The sequence below is a fragment of the Bufo bufo genome, chromosome 2, assembly GCF_905171765.1.
Source record: "Bufo bufo chromosome 2, aBufBuf1.1, whole genome shotgun sequence".
NCBI lineage: Eukaryota > Metazoa > Chordata > Amphibia > Anura > Bufonidae > Bufo > Bufo bufo.
Window position 1 is genome coordinate 776,290,687 of NC_053390.1, and position 19,559 is coordinate 776,310,245.

The window sequence follows — 19,559 nt, forward strand, 5'->3', positions numbered from 1 at the left end:
ATTTAAGCCACCATTTAGGCATCCGGGCCTTGGGATTGAAGCCAGACAGGAGTGCTAGAAAAGGACAGTGTACGCTATTTCTGAGGAAAGGTACAACCTGATTCTGAGTGCATTGTGGATTTACCCTCTGAGTATCTTGCATAATTACTACCTGCCATCGTGTGGAATAAAGCCTGCTTGTAAAGCAGTGATCTAAAGGACTGTGTTACCATCTGTATGTACAAAGTTGGACTGTTCAGTAAAGCAACGTTTGGTTCACGATACCATCTGTGTACCTCAGTTATTCCAACTATAAATCGGTGTGCCACCGTTACAGGCACTGGCGTCACGAATCCAAAAGGGACCTTGCCCCAGGCACTCAAAATACCTGTAACATCCAGGGCACCTCATCCACCATCAGGCCTGGTCCCTACATACAGAGTGTGCCCCAGAGGAACTGTGTCTACCTCTCCTTCACTGCCGCATGCCTGCCCAGGGTTCTCCAATACAGTAAGCAACCCTCGATTGCCCATAACCGTGACCTCGCTTCGCTATACTCTGCAGGTCTGGCGTGCTGCATAAATTGGCGTCACGAACAGGATTTACGGAATATTCCTGCGCCATTGCGGATATAAAACTGTGTGCTAAAAATTGCCTTAAAGTGACCAAGCCCTATTGTTTTATTCAAAATTGCTGGGCCAAAGAACTGTCATAACTAGCGTTGTGAAGATAGTGTTTTCTGGACTGTGCGCTGCTTGTTTAAGCCACCGCTTGCTGTCAGTGAATAGACAGCCATTTTGCCACTTAAACCTGAGGTGGATTACAAGTGCGCCTGGTGAACTGTTTGGCGCGAAAAAGAGGACTTTGGCGCAAAAAGAAACAGGCGGAGTAATCACCCAGCCGGCGAGGAGGAAGAACGCCGCCCTGTCTGGAGAAAAAGGTGCCGCCTACCTGAGTCCCGGAGCTACGAGAGGCCGCGCCCACCTGCTGACGCTGTACGCAAGACGTCCGACGCCCGTAGCCACACATCTCGCGAGACTTGGAGCCAGCACCACCGGAGTGAGTACCAACGTAGAACTGTTGTCGGCTCTTCTATTTACCTTACCGGAACGTTCCCGACCCCTGCCAGGGCACCGGAGGGACTCCCGTTAGTGATAAAAGACTTTCCTGTGGAAAAAAAAAAAAAAAAGTTATTACCATTGCCACTCCGGTCCGCTCCGCTACATTTAAAGGGCCATACCCACCTAGCTGCATCATGTCCACCCCTGAGGAAATCGGACAGGTGGCCCCAGCCGTGTCTCCTGAAGTATCCCCAGCCGACCCTAGGGCCCCTGCCGCCGCGGCACCACCAAGCCTGATGCCGCTAACTATGCCATATTATTTTGGGGCCCCCTGGTTCCCACGTTATTCAGGGGAAGCCCACAAGTTAAAGGACTTTAGGGAAGACTTGTCAGAAGTTAAAATGCGTTTCTTCAGCAGAAAGCAGCAGCCTGGAGAGTCGCTCCGCGATTTTGCCCTGTCCTTACAAGAGACACTGAGAGCGGTAGTGGATCCTAAAGAAGCTGAGGACCAGGACCGGACTCTTAGAGAGCAATTCATTGCGGGCGTAAGTAATGAGCATTTAAAGGGCCAGCTACGCATGTTGTCAGCTCAACACCCCCACTGTGCATTTCTGGACTTTAAGGAATTGGCCATCAGTATATTAGGCCAGAACCCTGCTCCAGGGCCAGCAGCCTCCTATGAACCCCAGGCTTGTCAGCCCAAGACTGTGAATGTGGGGTCTGCAGAGGTCAGTCAGGCCACCCAAGCTCCAGTCACAGATGTAGTGGCAGCCCTCATGGAGCAAGTGAACCATCTTACTCTAAGTCTAGAGAAGGTGTGCAAGAAGATAGAGGAGTGGGAGAGACCATTGTTACTAGAAGATGAAGGTCCTTTTCCTCCAAGGCTCCCACCTGCATATGGAGACGTATACCCAAAAGAGCCTGATGGGCGACCAAGGTACCGGCCCAGAAGTAGAAAACAGCCTGTCTGCCACACTGCAAGAAATATGGACATACTGAATCAATGTGCTGGCAGTTAAACGGGCAACCCCTGAGGCAGAGGACCGCCCCTCGGGAGGTAGAACAGTAGGTCCAAAGGATCCAAGCTGGATGCCTAAGTATGTAGGATCCCGTCCAAAAGTCAATATATGTATCAACGGGATACCCTTTGAAGCCCTGTTGGACACTGGGTCACAGGTCACCACCATTCAACGGCCTGCCTTTGACAAGTTCTGGGATCCAAGTCTCCTCACCCAGCCACCAGAGTCCTGGCTAGATATCATTGCCAGCAACGGTAAGCCAGTGAAAGTGCATGGGTATTGGGAACCTACCCTTCAGGTGGGAGAAGCCACCCTGCCACAGCAAGGCGTGATTGTGGTACGAGCAGGAGATAAAGGAGGACACCCTGTGATCTTAGGGACTAACGTTCTGAAAAATTGTTACTCTGAAGTGCTTGACGCATTAAATCAAACTATATCTTCAGCCTCACCTGCTTCCAGAAGAGTTATCCAAAAGACTATTAGTGTACTGTGTGCTCAACAAAAGTTTGCCAACAAGAAAGGAGAAATTTGCACTGTCCGGATCCGGGATAACCGACCGGTAATTCTGCCTCCAAATTCCCAGATCATCCTGTGGTGCCGTGCTGTGTTAGGGATCCAGGGCCAGGACTATCAAGCCCTAGTGGAACCTATTCCCTTTGAAAATCATCCCTTCGTACGGACAGCCAAGAGCATGGTGACTGTGTCTCAAGGTAAAGTGCCTGTCCGCTTAATTAACTTTGGTGATCATCCCGTTACTCTCCTTAAACACTGCCCCGTTGCTCAGCTTTTTCAAGTGTCTTTCCAGGATGTGATCCGTCTGCCTGCCGCGGAGGCGTTCCAGACCACACAGAGCAGCAGAACCTCTACAACTTCCTGGTGGGAAGAACTACATGTGGGGGACGAATCCACCCCAAAGGAGCAAATAGAGGGAGTCCTGAAGCTGGTGAAGGAGCACCACCAGGCTTTCAGCAAGCACTCCACGGACTACGGAGAGGTCAGTGTAATCAAACATACCATACCCACTGGCTCTCATCCTCCTATTAAGGAGAGGCACAGACCCATACCACCTACTACCTATCAGTCTGTGAAAGAGATGATAAAAGAGATGAAAGACTCTAATATAATCCAGGACAGCCATAGTCCCTGGGCTGCGCCCCTAGTTCTTGTCCGAAAAAAAGATGGCAGCATAAGGTTCTGCGTGGATTACAGAAAAATTAATCAAATCACCCACAAAGATGCATATCCATTGCCACGCATTGAAGAGTCCTTGACTGCTCTGGGGTCATCAGCCTATTTCCCTACCTTGGACTTAACCAGTGGGTACTGGCAAGTACCCATGGCCCCAGAAGATCGAGAAAAGACTGCTTTCACTACACCTATGGGCCTGTTTGAATTCAATTATATGCCGTTTGGACTGTGTAACGCTCCAGGAACGTTCCAGAAGCTGATGGAACGTTGTTTAGGCCATAGGAATTTTGAGACTGTACTCTTATATCTGGATGACGTCATTGTATACTCCAAGACGTATGAGGACCATTTAAAGCACCTGGGTGAGGTGTTTCAAGTTCTTGCTAAATATAGCCTCAAAATCAAGCCATCCAAGTGCCACCTACTGAAGCCAGCGGTCAAATACCTTGGGCACGTTGTCAGTGCCGAAGGAATACAGCCTGATCCTGATAAACTTGCTGCTGTCCGCAACTGGCCTACTCCAACGACCGTGAAAGAGGTGAGAAGCTTTCTCAGTTTTGCAGGGTACTACAGGCGTTTCATCCCGCATTTCGCACAAATTGCGGATCCCATCCAGGAACTGTTGAGGGGGCATCCAAAGAAGAGCCCGAAAACTCCTATTCCTGTTGAATGGAACCAGGAATGAGAAATTGCCTTTCAACTCCTAAAGAAGAAGTTGACTGAACCCCCTGTTCTGGGTTACCCAGATTATCAGAAGCCATTCCTCCTCTACACGGATGCCAGTAAAAGAGGCCTGGGGGCCGTGTTGGCTCAAGTGCAAGACAACAAAGAAAAGGTAATTGCCTACGCCAGCAGATCCCTGAAGGGAGCTGAAAAGAATGATCAGAATTACAGTTCTTTCAAGCTGGAGTTTCTTGCCTTAGTGTGGGCTGTGACTATCTTGCTGCCACACCATTTGTTGCCTTCACGGACAATAATCCCCTGGCGCATCTGAACACGGCCAAGTTAGGGGCACTGGAGCAAAGATGGGCCTCCCGCCTTGCCAACTATGACTTTTCTGTGAAGTACCGGGCAGGCCGCTCCAATGATAATGCTGATGCCCTGTAGCGGCTCCCCACTACAGAGGCCCCAGATGAGTTAAAAGATGCCTGGGAAGAAGTGGAAATGGCCGCGTTCTACAAAAAATTTGCCCAGCAGGATAATATCCGTACCGAAAATCTCCCTGCTGCTGATTTTCCCTCCTCAGATGATCCTGAGTCCAGAGGCGATCAAGAAAGATGGATTAAGCTCCAGTCCGAAAGTAGAGTCCTCGGTGAACTGCTCGACTTCCTTACCAGTGGGAAAATCCCGGAGAGAATCCGCAGGAAGAGCGCAGACCCAGAACTAGTAAGACTGTGGAGACATCGCCACCAACTGTTCCTTCAAAGAGGCCTGTTGCTCAGAAGGAGTCTGGATCCAGTGTCCTGTGATAGAGTTTACCAAATTCTCCTGCCACGTCGGGATGCCAGCCTGGTACTGGACATGTACCACAACCAGTCCGGACACTTCGGTGTGCAAAAGACGGAGGCCACCATACGGAGAAGATTCTATTGGATTGGGATGAGAGAGGATATCGAAAAATGGTGCCGAGAATGCACTGCCTGTGCTGTGGGGCGAACTGAACGCCATGACCAGAGGGCGCCTCTCCATCCTATTGTAAGTACAGCTCCTTTAGAACTTGTCGCGATTGATCATGTGAAGTTGGAGCCGAGTCACTCTGGGTATACTTATGCCATGACTATAATTGATCACTTCACCAAGTTTGTCGTAGCAGTGCCTGTGAAAGACCTGACAGCCAAGACCACAGCGGAGGCGTTCTGGAAGCATTTCCTGTTGCCCTAAGGCTGCCCCGAGAGGATCCTCATGGACCAAGGGTCTGTGTTTGAGTCACAGCTGTTCCAGGAGATGTGTCTGCTGCACAACTGCCAGAAAGTCCGGACCACCACCTATCATCCGCAAGGTAACGGACTCTGCGAAAAAATGAATAAGACTCTCATTGAAATGTTGAGAGCAGTACCCCCTGAGACGAGGGGTGATTGGCCTACTCTGTTGCCGCAGCTCATGTACACTTACAACAACACCATCCATTGTTCCACCGGTTACACCCCGTTCTACTTGATGTTTGGCCGACAAGGGAGATTGCCTGCGGATCACTCCCTGGGTGTCCAGGTACCGGATGTAATCAACCCATTGCCCAGGACCGATTGGGTAGTGGAGCATCAAAGGCGTCTCCTCAATGCTAAGGAGATTGTCCAAGAACGGATGGAGATTGTTCGTGAGAGGCAGCAGAAGGACTTTGACCAGACTGCCCATGCGGGACATAGAAACATAGAAACATAGAATGTGTCGGCAGATAAGAACCATTTGGCCCATCTAGTCTGCCCAATATACTGAATACTATGGATAGCCCCCGGCCCTATGGCTCTGGGAGACAAGGTATGGTTGAAAAACAACCACCGGATAGCCCCCGGACCCCTGGCTCTGGGAGACAAGGTATGGTTGAAAAACAACCACCGGACCAGCAAGTTGGACAGCAAATGGGAAAGGATTCCCTACCTTATTACTGCCATACCCAATGCTGCAGCCCACATTTACCAGGTCTCCAGAGAAGGAAAAGGTCCCCAAGTCGTTCACAGGAACCGTCTCAAGTCCTGTATAGAAGGAGAACCAGCGGCGGAGGAGATGGAGCCTGAGCCTTCTGAGGAAGAATTGCCGGCTCCACCTATGGACCCTATGCAGGCTGTGGAGAACTTGATCCATGATAAAGAGCCACTCCACTGGGCCCTCACGCCTTGGCTGAATTTGCTGGTTCCTGCTCCTGTTCCTGTTGGTCTCCCGTCTCAGGAGACCTTACCTCAGAGAGTTCCTGAAGAAGCTCCAGAGGCGGTGAGCTCCCTTGACCTTCCTGAGTCCAGGCAGGAAGAATCTCTGCTACCAAGGAGGTCTACACGTTCTACCAGGGGACACCCACCTGTGAGGTTTGAGGACTACATCATGGGCCCAGGTAGCCCCTCACGGGAAACCCCTGTTTAACCCTTGTTGCAAGCCTGGGTACGGACTCATGTGTTCCTTTGAGCCTCCAAGGACTTATGTTTATTTATGTTTTCATGGACTATCCTGGTTATTAATACGCTGCACCAGGTCAGCGCCCCTGTTCCCTTCCATTATCCTGAGAGAAGAGAACGACGCCCCTTTTCACAATTCCCTGCAGTTATATTGGTTGTCAATGTTTGTATTGTTGCTGTGATATTTGCCATGTATGCCGGTTCTCATTTTGTCTTTCAGGCTGCAGTATCCAGCCGGGCAGGGCCCCTCCATGTTGCGCCGAGGACGTGGTTGTATGTAGTGTCCCACTAGGTAAAGGTGGGCACTGCACAAAAGGGGTTAATGTGTCTTAATTACCTTTAATGTTATGTGTATGCATTTCCCTGTGTTAGCTGGTGTCAGGCCTGTCAGGGTGTAGTTTAGCCTCCCAGACGTTAGAGGGAGCTAGAGAGCCCTAGATATAAATAGGAAGGCCCAGACAGGGGAGTGGTAGTTCATTCCAGGGGACTAGAGGAGTTACTTCGTCCACCTGAAGCTCCTGAGGCTAGGATTAGCTCAGTAGAGACACCCCAGTTGCAGGACAGCACCTCCTGGGAGAAACCCGCAGTCCTTCCTCATCCAAGCAAAGATAAGTAACACTGATGGGCAGATGCTTTAGAAAGAAAAGCAAGGATTTTATACGAGAGGAAGATATATATATACCAAGGATTTAAGCCACCATTTAGGCATCCGGGCCTTGGGATTGAAGCCAGACAGGAGTGCTAGAAAAGGACAGTGTACGCTATTTCTGAGGAAAGGTACAACCTGATTCTGAGTGCATTGTGGATTTACCCTCTGAGTATCTTGCATAATTACTACCTGCCATCGTGTGGAATAAAGCCTGCTTGTAAAGCAGTGATCTAAAGGACTGTGTTACCATCTGTATGTACAAAGTTGGACTGTTCAGTAAAGCAAAGTTTGGTTCACTATACCATCTGTGTACCTCAGTTATTCCAACTATAAATCGGTGTGCCACCGTTACAGGCACTGGCGTCACGAATCCAAAAGGGACCTTGCCCCAGGCACTCAAAATACCTGTAACATCCAGGGCACCTCATCCACCATCAGGCCTGGTCCCTACATACAGAGTGTGCCCCAGAGGAACTGTGTCTACCTCTCCTTCACTGCCGCATGCCTGCCCAGGGTTCTCCAATACAGTGAGCAACCCTCGATTGCCCATAACCGTGACCTCGCTTCGCTATACCCTGCAGGTCTGGCGTGCTGCATATGGTCATCAGATGATAGTATCCATGATTCCATTATGATGTCACAATGTATGGCTAGCAGATGGTAGTATTCCGGATTTCCTTATGACGTCACAATGTATGGCCAGCAGATGATAGTATCCCATATTCCATTATGATGTCACAATGTATCGCTAGCAGATGATAGTATCCTGGATTCCATTATGACATCACAATGTATGGTCAGCAGATGATAGTATTCCGGATTCCATTATGTTGTCACAATGTATGGTCAGCAGATAATAGTATCCAGGATTCCATTATGGCGTCACAATGTATTGTCAGCAAATGGTAGTATCCTGGATTCCATTATGATGTCACAATTCATGGTCTTCAGATGATAGTATTCCGGATACCTTTATGATGTCACAATGTATAGTCAGCAGATATTAGTATCCCGGATTCCATTATGATGTAACAATGTATGGTCTGCCGATGGTAGTATCCCGGATTCCATTATGATGTCACAATGTATGGTCAGCAGATGGTAGTATACGGGAATGCATTATGATGTCACAATGTATGGTTAGCAGATAATAGTATTTAGGATTCCATTATGATGTCACAATGTATGGTCATCAATTGATAGTATACCGGATTCCATTCTGATGTCACAATGTATGATCAGCAGATAATTGTATCCAGGATTTCATTATGATGTCACAATGTATGGCTAGCAGATGGTAGTATTCCGGATTTCATTATGACATCACAATGTATGGCGAGCAGATTTTAGCATCCCGGATTCCATTATGATGTCACAATGTATGGTCAGCAGATAATAGTATCCAAAATTCCATTATGATGTCACAATGTATGGCTAGCAGATGGTAGTATCCCGGATTCCATTATGACGTCACAATTTATTGTCAGCAGATGGTAGTATCACGGATTCCATTATGATATCACAATGTATGGTCAGCAGATGGCAATATACTGGAATGCATTATGATGTCACAATGTATTGTCAGCAGATAATAGTATTTAGGATTCCATTATGATGTTACAATATATGGTCAGCAGATAATAGTATCCAGGATTCCATTCTGATGTCACAATGTATGGTCAGCAGATGGTAGTATCCCGGATTTCATTATGACTTCACTATGTATTGCCAGGAGATAATAGTATCCCGAATTCCATTATGATGTCACAATGCATGGTCAGAAGATATTAGTATCCAGGATTTCATTATGATGTCTCAATGTATAGTCATCAGATGGTAGTATCAAGGACTCCATTATGATGTCACAATGTATTGTCATTAGATAATAGTATCCCGGATTCTATTATGATGTGACAATGTATGATCAGCAAATGATAGTATCGCGGAATCCATTATGATGTCACAATGTATGGTCAGCAGATAATAGTATTTAGGATTCCATTATGATGTCACAATGTATGGTCAGTAGATGGTAGTATCCCGGATTCCATTATGACGTCACAATGTATAATCAGCAGATGGTAGTATCCCGGATTCCATTATGACATCACAATATATGGTCAGTAGATGATAGTAAATAAATTATAGTGAGCACTCAATACCTGTTGTCATATACCGGGTCTATTGCATTATATCTCATTTATTTCATAAAATTATGCATACATTATATTAGATTAGGATAAAAATAGACAATATGTAATATATATATATGATGCCTTGGTCTATAAAAATCACAATATATGAAAAAATTGCAGTTTAGTATTACTGATAAATCAATTTATAAAAACCAATATAAACACATTTGTATTAAGAACATTTATATTAAGAGCAATAATATGTCATAAAAACAAATTGTTGCTAAAATATGTCCTCATGAGCGTTGCAACTTTGTTCCTTGCGCTATTAAGTCCCAATTGTGTCTTGCGTTAAATAAGAAGGGGAGAAGAGGCTATTTCACAGATTTGTGCGGTATGTTCATAAGTATATGGATCCAGTGGTACTCACTGTTAGAAGTCCGGCTTGTGTAAAACTGTCCCTGGTGGCGTCCCACCACAGGTCAGTACACTCACCCGGTTCGCTTATGGCACTGTGGAGTATCTCCTGATACTCGGTATCCGCGGTATCGTTACGGTTGTTTGCAGATCTGCTCCCAAGTGGCCGCTGTGCGTCCCACGTGCAGCTGGCGTCCTGCGCTTTTTGCCGGCACTGCACGTAGTCAGGGCGCTGGTGAAGTCTTTACCTATAGGTTGCTTCAAGACTCCTTTGAAATGCCAGGGATAATCTCAATCACCGTCTGTGCGGTCGGGTCCGTAACTGCGCGTGCTGATCAGCTCCAATGTGTTTCAGGTGTCTTGTCCACTATAAGGGTCCCATCCGCTAAGCGGATGGGACCCTTATAGTGGACAAGACACCTGAAACACATTGGAGCTGATCAGCACGCGCAGTTACGGACCCGACCGCACAGACGGTGATTGAGATTATCCCTGGCATTTCAAAGGAGTCTTGAAGCAACCTATAGGTAAAGACTTCACCAGCGCCCTGACTACGTGCAGTGCCGGCAAAAAGCGCAGGACGCCAGCTGCACGTGGGACGCACAGCGGCCACTTGGGAGCAGATCTGCAAACAACCGTAACGATACCGCGGATACCGAGTATCAGGAGATACTCCACAGTGCCATAAGCGAACCAGGTGAGTGTACTGACCTGTGGTGGGACGCCACCAGGGACAGTTTTACACAAGCCGGACTTCTAACAGTGAGTACCACTGGATCCATATACTTATGAACATACCACACAAATCTGTGAAATAGCCTCTTCTCCCCTTCTTATTTAACGCAAGACACAATTGGGACTTAATAGCGCAAGGAACAAAGTTGCAACGCTCATGAGGACATATTTTAGCAACAATTTGTTTTTATGACATATTATTGCTCTTAATATAAATGTTCTTAATACAAATGTGTTTATATTGGTTTTTATAAATTGATTTATCAGTAATACTAAACTGCAATTTTTTCATATATTGTGATTTTTATAGACCAAGGCATCATATATATATATTACATATTGTCTATTTTTATCCTAATCTAATATAATGTATGCATAATTTTATGAAATAAATGAGATATAATGCAATAGACCCGGTATATGACAACAGGTATTGAGTGCTCACTATAATTTATTTATTAATTCTTTAGTGTTAACCCTTATGTGGTCAGGGTGAACCACATCATAGTTAGAGCACCTACCCTGGTAATCAGAAGGGTGAGCCACTATAAACCTACACCAGTAGATGATAGTATCTCAGATTCCATTATGATGTCACAATGTATGGTTGGCAGATGGTAGTTTCCCAATTCCATTATGATGTCACAATATATGGTCAGCAGATGGTAGAATATGGGAATGCATTATGATGTCACAATGTATTTTTAGCAGATAATAGTATTTTGGATTCAATTATGATGTCACAATGTATGGTCAGCAGATAATAGTATCCCGGATTCCATTATGATATCACAATGTGAAGTCAGCAGATGGGAGTATCCCAGATTCTATTATGATAGCACAATATATGGTCAGCAGATGATAGTATCTCGGATTCTATTATGATGTCACAATGTATGGTCAGCAGATGATAGTATCCTGGATTCCATTATGATGTCACAATGTACAGTATGGTCAGTAGATAATAGTATCCAGGATTCCATTATGATGTCACAATGTATGGTCTGCAGATAATAGTATATCGGATTCCATTAAGATGTCACAATGTATGGCTAGCAGATGAAAGTGTCCCGGATTTTATTATGATGTCACAATGTATGGCTAGCAGATGATAGATTCCCGGATCCCATTATGATGTCGCAATGTATGGTCAGCACATGATAGTATCCAGTATTCCATTATGATGTCACAATGTTTGGCTAGCAGATTGTAGTATCCCGGATTCCATTATGATGTCACAATGAATGGTCATCAGATGATAATATCCTGGATTCCATTATGATGTCACAATGTATGGTCGAATTTATAGAGTAAGTGATCAATTATTAAAACTTAACATTTAATATGATAAACATAGAAAATTGGTCCCACGATAATTGGATACACTAAATACAAAGAAGGAAGCAATGCGGAGGTTTACCACGCAGGTAATAATGGTACTAGCAACCAAAACACATTAAAGGAACAAGAGGTGCTCGGCGGCACCATAAGATAACCAGGTGTTCCTACCGCTCTGATGAGATGCTCCTTGGTACAACAGATGCCTAGCCGGTGTTAATGGATGTACACACCGTTGCTAGAGGCAGTTGTAAAACGCAGGGTTAAGGATGCTAGGTTAGCTGGCCCTAGTAATACCCTAGGGACCTACAATGACCTAAGTGACCTGACCACGGATCCCCGTGACCAGTCACAAGCAGGAACCTAACCCTGGAATTTGTGCGCCCTAGAAAGCCCTCGTCTGCCTGATCCCTACACGCATGTTTCGCTGAAAGGATGAGTAAAAAGCTCATCAGGGGAAACACGGGAGCTTGGGCTGAAACTGTGCAGGGTACACTGACAATAATATCAAATGTGTGCTCTGCACAGAGGCAAAGTGTGACCACGATCCTGATGTGGATACGAGTGGACAGACTAACTGTAGGATGATGGGGGGAAAACTGATGCAAAGCCCCTCTCCTACTAACAAACTCTTGGCGTATTGTCAGCAGATAATAGTATCCAGGATTCCATTATGATGTTGCAATGTATGGCCAGCAGATAGTAGTATCCCGGATTCCATTATGACGTCACAATGTATGTTCAGCAGATGATAGTATCCCATATTCCATTATGATGTCACAATGTATCGCTAGCAGATGATAGTATCCTGGATTCCATTATGACATCACAATGTATGGTCAGCAGATGATAGTATTCCGGATTCCATTATGATGTCACAATGTATGGTCAGCAAATGATAGTATCCCGGATTCCATTATGATGTCACAATTCATGGTCATCAGATGATAGTATTCCGGATACCTTTATGATGTCACAATAAATGGTCATCAGATAATAGTATCCAGGATTCCATTATGACGTCACAATGTATGGTCAGCAGATGGTAGTATCAAGGATTCCATTATGATGTCAGAATGTATTGTCATTAGATAATAGTATCGAGGATTCCATTATGATGTCACAATGTATGGTCATCAGATGATAGTATCCCGGATTCCATTATGAAGTCACAATGTTTGGTCAGCAGATAGTAGTATCCAGGATTCCATTATGATGACACAATGTATTGCTAGCAGATGGTAGTATTCCGGATTCCATTATGACGTCACAATATATGGTCAGCAGATGGTAGTATCCTGTATTCCATTATGATGTCACAATGTATGGTCATCAGATGATAGTATAACGGATTACATTATGATGTCACAATGTATAGCTAGCAGATGGTAGTATCCCGGATTCCATTATGATGTCACAATGTATGGTCATATCAGATGATAGTATTCCGGATTCTATTATAATGTCACAATGTATGGTCAGCATATAATAGAATCCCGGATTCCATTATGGCGTCACAATGTATGATCAGCAGATGGTAGTATCAAGGATTCTATTATGATGTCACAGTGTATTGTCAGCAGATAATAGTATCCAGGATTCCATTATGATGTCGCAATGTATGGCTAGCAGATGGTAGTATTCCGCATTCCTTTATAAAGTCACAATATATTGTCATTAGATAATAGTATCCAGGATTCCATTATGATGTCACAATGTATGGTGATCAGATATTAGTATCCTGGATTCCATTATGATGTCACAATGTATGGTCAGTAGATGGTAGTATCCCGGATTCCATTTTGACGTCACAATGTATGGTTAGCAGATGGTAGTATCCCGGATTCCATTATGACGTCACAATGTATGGTCATCAGATGATAGTATCCTGGATTCCATCATGATGTCACAATGTATGGTCTGCAGATAATAGTATCCAGGATTCCGTTATGATGTCACAATGTATGGCTAGCACAGGGTAGTATCCCAGATTCCATTATGATGTCACAATGTTTGGTCAGCAGATAATAGCATCCAGGATTCCATTATGAGGTCACAATGTATGGTCAGCATATAATAGTATCCAGGATTCCATTATGATGTCACAATGTATGGTCAGCAGATAATAGTATCCCGGATTCAGTTATGATGTCACAATGTGTGGTCAGTAGATGGTAGCATATGGGAATGCATCATAATATCATAATGTATTGTCATCAGATAATAGTATCCTGGATACCATTATGACGTCTCAATGTATGGTCATCAGATGATAGTATCCCGGAATCCATTATGATGTCGCAATGTATGGTCAGCAGATGATAGTATCCTGGATTCCATTATGATGTCACAATGTATGGTCAGCATATAATAGTATCCGGGATTCCATTATGATGTCACAATGTATGGCTAGCAGATGGTAGTATCCCAGAGTCCATTATGACATCACAATTTATTGTCAGTAGATTATAGTATCCCGGATTCCATTATGATGTCACAATTTATGGTCACCAGATAATAGTTTACAGGATTCCATTATGATGTCACAATGTATTGTCAGCAGATAATAGCATCCTGGATTCTATTATGATGTCACAATGTATGGTCAGCAGATAATAGTATCCAGGATTCCATTATGAAGTCACAATGTATGGTCAGCAGATGATAGTATCCCAGATTCTATTATAATGTCACAATGTATGATCAGTAGATAATAGTATCCGGCATTCCATAATGATGTCACAATGTATGTTCAGCAGATGGTAGTATCCCGGATTCCATTATGATATCACAATGTATGGCTAGCAGATGGTAGTATCCCAGATTCCATTATGACGTCACAATTTCATGGTTAGCAGATGGTAGTATAAAGGACTCCATTATGATGTGACAATGTATTGTCATTAGATAATAGTATCCCGGATTCCATTATGATGTCACAATGTATGGTCAGCAGATAATAGCACCCTGGATTCCATTATGATGTTACAATGTACGGTCAGAAGATGATAGTATCCAATAGTATCCCGGATTCCATTATGATGTCACAATGTATGGTCATCAGATAATAGTATCCAGGATTCCATTATGATGTCACAATGAATGGTCATTAGATGATAGTATCTCCGATTCCATTATGATGTCACAATGTTTGGTCAGCAGATGGTAGTATCAAGGATTCCATTATGATGTCACAATGTATTGTCATTAGATAATAGTATCCAGGATTCCATTATGAAGTCACAATGTATGGTCATCAGATGATAGTATCCCAGATTCTATTATGATGTCACAATGTATGATGAGTAGATAATAGTATCCATGGGTCCATAATGATGTCACAATGTATGGTCATCTGATAGTAGTATCCCGGATTCTATTATGATGTCACAATGTATGGTCAGCAGATGGTAGTATCCCGGATTCCATTATGATGTCACAATGTATGGTCAGAAGATGGTAGTATACCAGATTTTATTATTACGTCACAATGTATGGTCAGCAAATGGTAGTATCAAGGATTCCATTATGATGTCACAATGTATGGTCAGCAGAATATACTATCCAGGATTCCATTATGATGTCACAATGTATGTGCAATGAGCAGGACACTGGGTCATTGGGGCTGCTATGCAGTGGGTCAGATTTAGGTGTAACTAAGTTCGTGACGCCAGTTGCAGCTTGCGCAGGTACTGTAAAAGGGCCCTTTAAGATGGTATAGCTCATGTACTAGGTTAGGAATGCCAGAGGGGGATATTGTCTCTGTATTGTGTCAACGGTGTCTCCTACCTTAGTACGGCTGGACTCCTGTATCCTGGCTCACATGCAACAAATTGAGTGTTGTAAATAGGAGTAATGGAGGAATGATGGAATTCCACACAGAGAATAGGGTCCAACTTGTCTTTACTTGAGGTTATCTTATGCAGCTCTAGATCCATACAATGCTACAGCAATAGTCTAGGGTCCCAGCAGGTATTGGCAATATGTGGCAGGAATTATATATATCTTCTGCATCTAGTACATACACCTTTAAGAATCTGGCAGGTATCTGTCTTCTTCTCTGTCTATCTTCTCCTTTGTTTGGGCTGACTATCTATTGAGGTACTTATCTTGTCCTTGTATATGGATTCTGTACTTATAGGACTGCTCGCAGGGAATGGTGGTTTCTTCCTGGAGATTTGATAGTTCTGAAGATGGCTGCTTTCTTTGTCATCCAGCTGAGGTAAGGAACTCAGGCTGGGAAGATTGCTTTGGGCCTCAGCAAAGGCCTGAATCCTTGGTTGGGATCTCTGTTTCTCTGGGAGCTCCTCTTCACACAGCCTTCCCCTAGCAGGGAGAGCTGGAACACACCGGATCTAACTGGTTTCTTCCCTCCCTTGCTGCAGGGCGTGGGAAACTCCACTTCCTTTAAGCAGGGGGGCAGAACAGAACTGGAATGTTCCATTCTGAATGGCCATAACATTTAAACTATGCCTACCAATGATGCCGCCACCTGCTGGTAGACCTGAGACATTACAAAGGAAAATATAACATTTAAAACGGTTTCAACTGCACAGTAGTGAATGACATGAGGGAAATCACATCAGATGACAATATTAATGCTCTTAGCAGATTGTAGCAGGGTAAAAGCGTATAGTAACCCCACTCTGGGATGTTACATTCCCCCTTACTTTGAATCAAGCAGTCCTCGGCTTGTGCTTAGGATAAGAGGAATGAGCTCTGGGGGGTACCCAAATTAATACAAAGGGCTGCCTGAAATACATATAATGACATATATAGACAAACATGAGATGGCTATCTCGAGGTTCCTGCCCGCTAGAGTAAGGTATCCAACACACAGTTTCCTTCTCTTGGTATAACCAGGTAACCTAAATACTGCACAAAGCAAACATTACTGACTGACTTTGTATGTTCTGGATCCTTTAAACATCAAAGAAAGCATGGGGGTGTCTTTACTCCATAATCCCACCATGGTGTAATGAAATACTGGCAAATAGAAGGGTGGCTTTATCCTGTATTACCTTCCCTGCACCATAGCCTGAAGAAATTTGGCTTATAGCACGATCACTATGATGACTGTGAGGTAGCTAAATTGTGGCTCTAAGGTTTGAGGGCCCGTACCTTAGGCAAAAAGCTCAGAAGGGGAGGTATTTATTGTCTCCATTGCCTCCTTCTGGCAATGTCACAGGAGGAGGGTATGATAATCCCATGAAACTCCTGGAAGACACACCAGGATGGGGTTTTAGAAGCCCCATTACCATTCCTGGTACATATAACAAGCGAGAAGGAGGGGTACATGATTCCCCTAGCCATTCTCGAAGCAGCGGGGTACCCTTGCTGGATCTGCCTGGGACTTACCACTTGGTCCTACCCTGGGTACCTAGGATACATAACACCGGGTGTAGGCCATTAGAATTAAACGTCCAGATAGGCAGCCCGTGTAAAGAGACCAGAGCTGTAAGGCAAGACACACAAAAGTAAGGTACTACTGCTCTGGCTAAAGGCAAAAGTGTGTGCAGTTTCACAAAAATAAATTCACATTGCGGCATCTGTAAAAGAGTCCATACAATGGGCACGAGTACTTGAACGTTGCACAACCTGTAAACATGTAAGCAAAATTAGTGTCATATTTAAACATTATAAGTCACAAAAAGCTCAGGTATACATTTGAGTCCTTTCTTTGGGTGCAAGCTTGAAACGTTGCATAACTTGTATCAAGTAGGGAAAAAAAACACAAAAATCAAAAATAATTTGTAATCCAATATGAAGTATGGTTTTGCTGATAGATGGAGTCCATTAAGTCCAGGCACAAAAAAGGTAAAATGAAAAAGGCCAAAATGTCAACAATAAACAGTAGGCAATGTTTCTTACCAGTCAAAATGTGTCCATGGCTTGGCTCTTATTGTCTCTGTAGCTAAACACTGGTTTTAAAGGATTCCTGATAACGGGCAGGTGGTTTACCTTTATTGGTCCATTGGGATCTCCGCAAGGGCAGTTCCGAGTCTCCAGGGGTAGAAGTAGAGTCTTGGACGTGTGCAGGAGGATCAGCTGTCTGACTTGGAGTAGTCTCAGCAACTGGCATCAGGACTCGAATCTGAGGCTGGAATAACCACTGAAGGGGGTCAAACATGGGAAGCAACTCTGGGAAGCTACTCTACTTTCTGAAGACAATGGCAGCCCGGGTGATGTATCCTCTTCTCTTGGCTGCTCTTGAACAGGTTCCTGTAGGCATTTCTTAAGCCTGTTACATTGGACTCGCTGAGTACCTTTATCCTCTCTCTGGATTTCGTAGACCTCTGATGAGGGAATGGCCCCTATTGTATATGGCTCACGCTCCCAGCGACTATCCAGTTTGCTTAGAGGGTGATTGTTTTTTAGCCAGACCTGGTCTCCAGGTTGTAAGGGCTCAGCATGGGCACGCATATCAAAGTCCTGTTTTTGTTTTTGTTGCGCCTTCTCTATTTTAGAGTCCACTATTTCTTTAGCGTCCTCCAGGCGTTTCTGATGCTCTTTGACCCACTCAGATTGGGGAAGGAGTGGTTCAGCGTCCGGCACAGGGACGTCAAGGGCAAGATCTGCAGGTAGACGGCCATGTCTTCCGAACATGAGATAGTATGGAGTGTACCCAGTAGAGCAATGGGTTGTATTGTTGTACATGTACACTAATTCAGGGAGGAGTAACAGCCAATCAGACCGCTGGTGAGGCGGCACAGCCTTGAGCATGTTGATCAGCGTCTGATTTATTTTTTCGAACAGTCCGTTTCCCTGATGGTGGTATGCGGTAGTTCTCAGTTTTTTGCAGTTGTACAAGGCACAAAGTTCATAGAATAACTGAGACTCGAATGCAGATCCCTGATCAGTGAGTATTTTGTCAGGACACCCATACGGCAGAATGAAGCTCTTCCACATGGCAGCAGCAGTAGTTTTTGCAGTTAAGTCCTTTACAGGTACAGCCACAACAAACTTTGTATAGGTGGTCTATGATGGTCATAGCATAGACATACCCAGATCTGCTGGGTTCCAGTTTCACGTGGTCGATTGCCACGATTTCAAGAGGACCTTTACTCACTATTGGATGAAGGGGGGCTCGCTGATCATGTCTTTCCCTTTTTGCCACTGCACAGGTGGGACACTGTTGACACCAGGTTTCAATGTCACTTCTCATGTCAATCCAGTAGAAACGTCGTCTGATGGTGGCTTCCGTCTTTTGGATTCAAAAGTGACCAGACCGGTTATGGTACATGTCCATCACCATCTTGGCATCTCTTCGAGGCACCACTATCTGGTGGAGGCGCTCACAGGTGACTGGATCAAGCGTTCTCCTGAGGAGTAGGTCTCTTTGTAGGAAGAGTAGTTTCCGTTGTCGCCAGAGGCGAACTAGTTCTGAGTCAGCTCTCCACCGTCGGATTCTCTCCGGTATGCGCCCGCTGTAAAAATAATCCAACAGTTCTCCAATGGCTCTGCTCTCTGATTGTAGTTTAATCCACAGTTCTTTCTCGACTGGAGGTGAGGGGTCACAGGTCTGTGGAAAACAAGTGACTTTAGAGGTCAGGCGCCTAGTGTGTAGGGCCTCCTGTCGGGCAAATCGGGAGTAGAATATTGGCATCTCCACATCTTCCCACTGATCATCAGTAGAAATTGGTTCTTTCTGGGCAGGTAGCCTAGACAAAGCATCGGCATTGTCATTAGATTTCCCAGTACGGTACTTAATGGTAAAGTTGAAGTTGGCCAGTCTAGAGGCCCATCTTTGTTCTAGAGCTCCCAGACGTGCAGTGTTCAAGTGAGCTAGCGGATTATTGTCGGTGTAGACTGTGAAAGGTGTAGCAGCTAGGTAGTCCTTGAATTTCTCAGTGACAGCCCAGACCAAGGCTAGGAACTCCAGTTTGAACGAACTGTAGTTATGGTCATTCCGCTCTGGCTCTCGTAAAGATCTG